The sequence below is a fragment of the Anarrhichthys ocellatus genome, unplaced genomic scaffold (assembly GCF_004355925.1).
Source record: "Anarrhichthys ocellatus isolate YVR2014 unplaced genomic scaffold, GSC_Weel_1.0 scaffold1, whole genome shotgun sequence".
In the NCBI taxonomy this organism is placed as follows: Eukaryota; Metazoa; Chordata; class Actinopteri; order Perciformes; family Anarhichadidae; genus Anarrhichthys; species Anarrhichthys ocellatus.
In genome coordinates, this window is record NW_022280031.1 from 4,215,708 (window position 1) to 4,222,023 (window position 6,316).

Genomic DNA, 6,316 nt, shown 5'->3' on the forward strand with positions numbered 1-6,316 from the left:
TGTGTGTAGTTGTCTATAGTCGGCCTACTGACACGTAGCGGAGATCCAGAGACATAGAGACACGGTTTCTTGTCCTGCTTGCCAACTTTCGGTCCTAAATCTATTTTCCTCATTGTGCACAGACAGAAGGGAAACAACAGGGAAGCTAAGAGACAGTCAACAGGAGAGAGAGAGAGAGAGAAGCACAAACGGCTGTTTCTATGGGCCTCCCCCAGATGATTTTAGAAAATTAAATATCGAGCACTCTGATTGTACTACGTTCTTATTTGAGTGCTCAGAATACTAAATTCAGGCCTATTCTTTGATTTTGAAATAACCATGTTATTTATAAATGAGCCTTTGTTTATTTACCACATTTTCCGTCACTGTGACGATTCAACTGTGAGATTGAATCAGTCGACTATTTGGTGTCACCCTACAGTCACCCTTGTTTCATCCTAAACTGTTACCAAGTGATTATGTGCCGAATGTGACGTCTTGAAGACTCTGCTGGTTTTTGTACAGATTAAACGTGCAAATGTTGATTTGTGAGCTTTAGAGGGGCTGGGAGACAGATTTTTTTTTTTTTTTTTCTTCGTGCCAAAATGTTGAAATATTCTTGTAACCCTAATGAAATTTGACAGTTTGTAAGTAAAAAGATTTTATGAAAAGCAGCTCCACACGATCATTTGTATGCATCTGTCAGATGGTAAGCTGCACTTTTTTTGTAAGAGCAAGAATAACAAGCCGCTAATTCACACTTACAGCTACTGATTGTGAGTGAGTAGGGGGTGAAGACCGATGAAGAAGGGTCCTTCAATCACTTTTTATCACATCTCCATGTGCGTAAATGAAATCAGAGCAGGGCATCGGAGACGTGAAATGAAAAGACAGAAGAGACAAAATTGTGATGGAGGTCACAGTGTCCTATATGTCTTAAGAGACGGAGATCTGCAATGAACGGATGCAGACAAGCTGATGGTTATCAATACATTTGTAGATATATCAGATTGTAGGGATGTGCAAAATTAAATAACAGATCACAGTGTGTTTTAGTGACTGTGTGTGTTATTGCTGTTGAGGATTTGCTTGCTCTGCGGTATGTCTCCTGATGAGAGGTGAGCTGACAGACTGTCCCATGTAACTTATCCTGAGATGGGCAGCAAACCGCGCCATCCCCGCCCCATCAAGACCCGCTCGGAGAATAGGCCTACCATTTCAGAGCAACTCCCATTCACACACACTCTGGTGATACAAAGGTGGCTCCTGCCACAGTCACACAATAACTGTGTGTGTGTGTGTGTGTGTGTGTGCGTGCGTGCGTGCGCGCGCGTGCGTGCGTGCGCCCCCCCAGGAGCCGTTCAGGTGGAAAATGACACTGCCCAATCATTCGCTAAGAGAAGGTCTTTCCTCCGGCAGCGGCCAATCAAATGCTCACCGTGAGCCTGTTCCTTAAAACAATGGCCAATCAGTGGCTCGCAATGCTTGCCGTTGATCATGATAAAATGCAATTATCCTTCTGTTTCATGGACACATATTGATGGCATTGGGTGGTGACGGATTATGTGAATAAATAAATGCAAGCTAATGAGAAAGTAACGAAGGAAATGGAAAGAGAACGAGCTTTTTTTTTCAACCCAGACGCCCTTTCAGTTTGTAATTAATTCAAATATGATTTTTTTTCTTCCTGCAAGCACATAATCCATTTCAGCATTTTCTTCATTCAGTTTGAAGGATTTGAACTTGGCTCATTTGAATAAACATTTTGCTCCATATTAGTCTGGGTAATGAAGTGGATCTCAGAAGAAAAATGCTTTTGTTACGAGAGTGGAGACTGCTGTGTCACTCTGGTCACCTCAGCGGGGAAATTGCTGATTGGATACCAGATTCAATTTAATACAGAATACTAATAATGACTTGTAATTATTATTATTATTATTATTATTATTATTTTTAGGTTTTAATGTGAAGAGCGATGAGGTGGGTGTTTTAGAAATGGAAAAGTGGGGTTTTATTCACAAAGCACCATAGATCCCAGTCTCCATGTTGGATTGAAGAGTAGAAGTATTGTCGCCACAAACAGGTTGTTGAGTTTAGCAACACTAAACTTCAACACTCAATTTTAATCCCATAATTGTAGCATCGCTGTTCTATAAGAACAGCGTATCTCTAAAAAATAAAACAAGCATGTGTTCAGAATTACAATTGTTTATTTAGCTTCAGAATAGGAGAAGGAACACTTCATCCTTCAGATTCAAAACATTCAACATTCAAAATCACCATATTTTGAGATGCTTGGATTTTACTGGACAGGAAGAGTAGAAAAAAACTAATCTGAAAAATATCTAAAGTCAGATAAATGTAGGGGAGAAAATAGTACACTTTTTGCCTCTGAGATTTGTTGAGAAGTATAAAGTTAAACATAATGAGAATAGTAAAGTACAAGTACCTCAGATTTGTACAAAAGTACAATACATTCCACCACTCTTAATAACTCACTATAATATAGCTGTAAGCATGTATTTGTCAACATGTACATGCAACATATACAACACAAGTGCCTGTGCGCACACACACGTAAACACAGAAGTCAGACACAGTGTTGCTGTTTTAAATTGTATTTAATTTGAGCTCAGATGAAGCTGAAAAAAGAACAAACTTACCTTTCTAGACACCGTCTAAAAGTCATTTCACTTTAGAAAACCTAATACGCTGTGTATTTATAAAAAATGAATCCATTTTGAATAAAACTGTTTTCAAGAGAGCAGGAAATAATGTATTTTCCCTGATGATTTCACGTCTTTATATTATTTTATGTATGAATAAGGTCATCAAAGTGGTGCAACAGTCATTTCCTGCCTCTGGAAAGTGTTCTGGTCTCTGATACCGAACTACATCAAGGCAGAATGTGATTTAATGGGATTCTTGACTCATATTTCACTATCTTAATGGACTGTCTGTTCCTGCTATATTTGATTTACCAACTTTTATTATAAACAACTACAGTATGCAGCCTATGCACACACACACACAGATGCACACAAAGAAGCACACACTTGTATGAATTCAAGATTAGTCCACAGGATTCAAGGATTGCTGGGTCTCAACACAAATGTCATTGTGAGTCTTAACCTTTACCGGAGCACGTTATCTGTTCTGATATAGCGGGGCCGGGACGGGGACCAAACGCGATGCGATTCGATTTGAAAGGTCCCCATCCAAGTCATGCCCACCGGCTATCTTACCTCCACAGTTCAGCAACACCAGCACAATACGGCACGTCGCAAAGTTCCAAGGATCTGATCCGTCCCGCCGAATCTGCGTCTCCCTGCCCTCAATTAATGAGCTGTGGCTGGAGAATAGGAGCTGGGTCACTCTGCGTTGGGAGAGGATGTGAAGAAACATGACACAGAATGAGATAGTGATGCAAAAATCTAGAAGTAAATTTGCCACGTCCCAGCTGCTCTTTTATTTAAATTGTAGCTTAAATGGTAGAGAGGTTTATGGGAGAGAGAGACGGGGGAGGAAAGACTGATGTGGTATTAGAGGCAGATGTGTTTGCACAAGTGCTGACATGTGTATCTGTCACTACGGGTCATGAGTTATGAAACTGACAATGTCAGCTCCTTGCTTCAACCACACAGATCAGAGGTTGTCCTTGATGTCAGCTCAGATAGACAAATGGGGATCTGCATTACATAAACCATGGTGCATTTAAAAAAAATAAATAAATAAAAAAAAAAGGCAGCTGCAGGGATGCTTTCTTCCATCTTACCTAAATCTTTATTTTCTCCAGCATGTTGATAATAACAGTTATAGGCAGAGTAAGGAAATGGCTTACTCTGCATTGCAAAAATAATTCATGTTTATTCATGTTTATTCATGTCCATTACTGTGTGCTACTTTCAACTTTATATTGTCCTGAAGAGGGGATTTGTCTTGCAGCCAGGTGAAGCACCGAACACACCGGGACTTGAAAATAAAACATAATAAGACACATAAAACATATAATAACAAGAGTCAACAGACACATTAGCAGCCCCGTGAGGCTGCACTGTAGTTAGGCACAGCGGTGCTTTGACTCTGAATGCTCTTTACAGAGTTATATGGCAATCCATCCAGCAGTTGTTGACTCTGGACCAGAGTGGTGGATCTAACCAAACCAACACGCACACATAAAACAATGAACATAAAGTGATAATACAACATAAAATCTGGCGTCCATCCAGCTGACTAAGACGTACAGGTGATGGCACGAGAGATGCATTCGTTTTTCACCCTTTTAGACACTTCATATGGAGGATGGAGAGGACAAAGTGACTCCAGCCTTTGAAATTGCTCTCCCACTAAATATATGAGACAGATCAGGTAGTCTATAGCACAGATTATCCTCAGAAAGAAATCGAATTACACATAATTATTAACTAAACTATGTTCACGCTCTTTCTATTTTTACATACACACATTTTTGATGATTTTTCTTTCACCATACTTCTGGGAATTGATTAAAAATGATAGAGTTACAGCTGTGTTGTTTGGGTGGATATTACATTTTCTTTTATTTCATAAATCCGACCTTGAGAAAGCGTTACTGAGTAGCAGAATATTTACATGAAAGAAAAATCACTATTATGTCACAGTGATCCGTTTTCAGTGGCCATTTGTGGTCAAATGAGCTGCTAATGTACTTCTACTGAATATTTCTCAACACAAGTAACATGTTATTTACTTCTACACAGGAAGGATAATCCGATCAACCTCTGGTGAACGTGTTGGGCTCCAGGTTAGATTTATGCTCGCAGCAGGGGGCAGTAGTGAATAGTGTTTCCACTGAGAGACACAGTGACAAAGCCTAAACTAAGATGCCTGTTTTCTATCAGTGTTTCTGGGCAAGTTCACAAGTCAAACAACTCGACATTCATTTCCATCATTATTCATCCGTGCTTAAAGACATACGTGTGTAAATATATGTTAACTGCAGGAACGTTTCACCACAGAAACGTGCGTGAAATGTTCATTTTAAGAACTATTCTTTCAAACTGTTAACTTCTGCCTGCTTTGTGAGTCCCACGCTTTATTCTTCATGAATTACACTGCAGATGAGGATTATAACATCGGGTGGTCTCTCTGCGGGTTTTTTTTCCTGGTCTTTTACCCCCCAGTTGCCTGAATTGCATCTTTCGGTGCTTCAGTGGAGCAGTGTGGCTCCATGGGGTGACATTGGCTCGGCATGCTGTTGTTCTTGGGCGTTACTAAACAGCGGCTGCCCGGCAGTTGCTCAGCCAACATCCGAAATCCTCCATTTCTGCACCTGTTTCCAAGACAACTGACATTTAAAGGGGTGGCTCTGGTTATTGACTGTTTGCCCTTGACCAGCACTCTGCTTGCACTTGAAAACAACTGGTGACTGTTTTATTATTTCCCCCTGAAGCTCCCGGCAAACTCCCTGTCCCTTCATGGCAGCTGATAGCGGACGTAGAAGAACAAACTACATGGGAACTTTTCCTTTTGCATGGAGCAACAGGATGAAAAAAAGACGTACATTTTAATTAAAGATAAAGATTGATCCATGGATTGATTTAAGTCATTGATTTAAGTCATTCTTTGTGAGTGTGGCTGAAATGAGCAAGCCGGCCGCCGTAGGATCAGTTAAGTAACAGGACGACAGGTTCATGTAGATACTGGCACGCTCCGGTGTAACCACCCCACCACCATTTCAGATGAAACCACCAGGGACACACACAGAGCCTGATGTCTCAATCTGGCCACCCATCTCCTGTTTCACACTGATGATTATGGTGAAATCAGTCACTAACAGGTGAAACCAGTCAAGCACAAATAATGGTATTTCTCACCTCAGAATAGCAGCACAGGTTTTGCCTCTGGCTATTTTCAACAGGGAGATTTGTAAAAGGATTCTTCAGGGATTTAGTGTTGCACCTCTGTAAGGCTGCTGGACTCACAAGAGACAGATTTTTATAAAAGAAATCAAAATGGAAGCTGCATAGTCCAGAGATCCTGATTTTCAAACAGGATTGTTCAGGCCTTTGTCTCTTTGGCCGACTGAATTGGAGACCACTGACGTGCAATAACTGGGTTTACGTTAGAAAATGAGCAGAATACTGAGCCTGACTTGCTTAATGTTGTCTTCACTGACGCTTCTGAAGCGTGTGGGAGAAAACAAGCTAACCAAGTGTGGTTACATTTTGAGGAGGCTTACAACAGCTACGATGTATGACCTATGACCTATGAATCCAGATTTAGTCCCAAGTATTGGTAAGGCCACATTAGTCTTCTGTCCAAAACCACATAGGGACTCATAAAAGTGAGTGATATC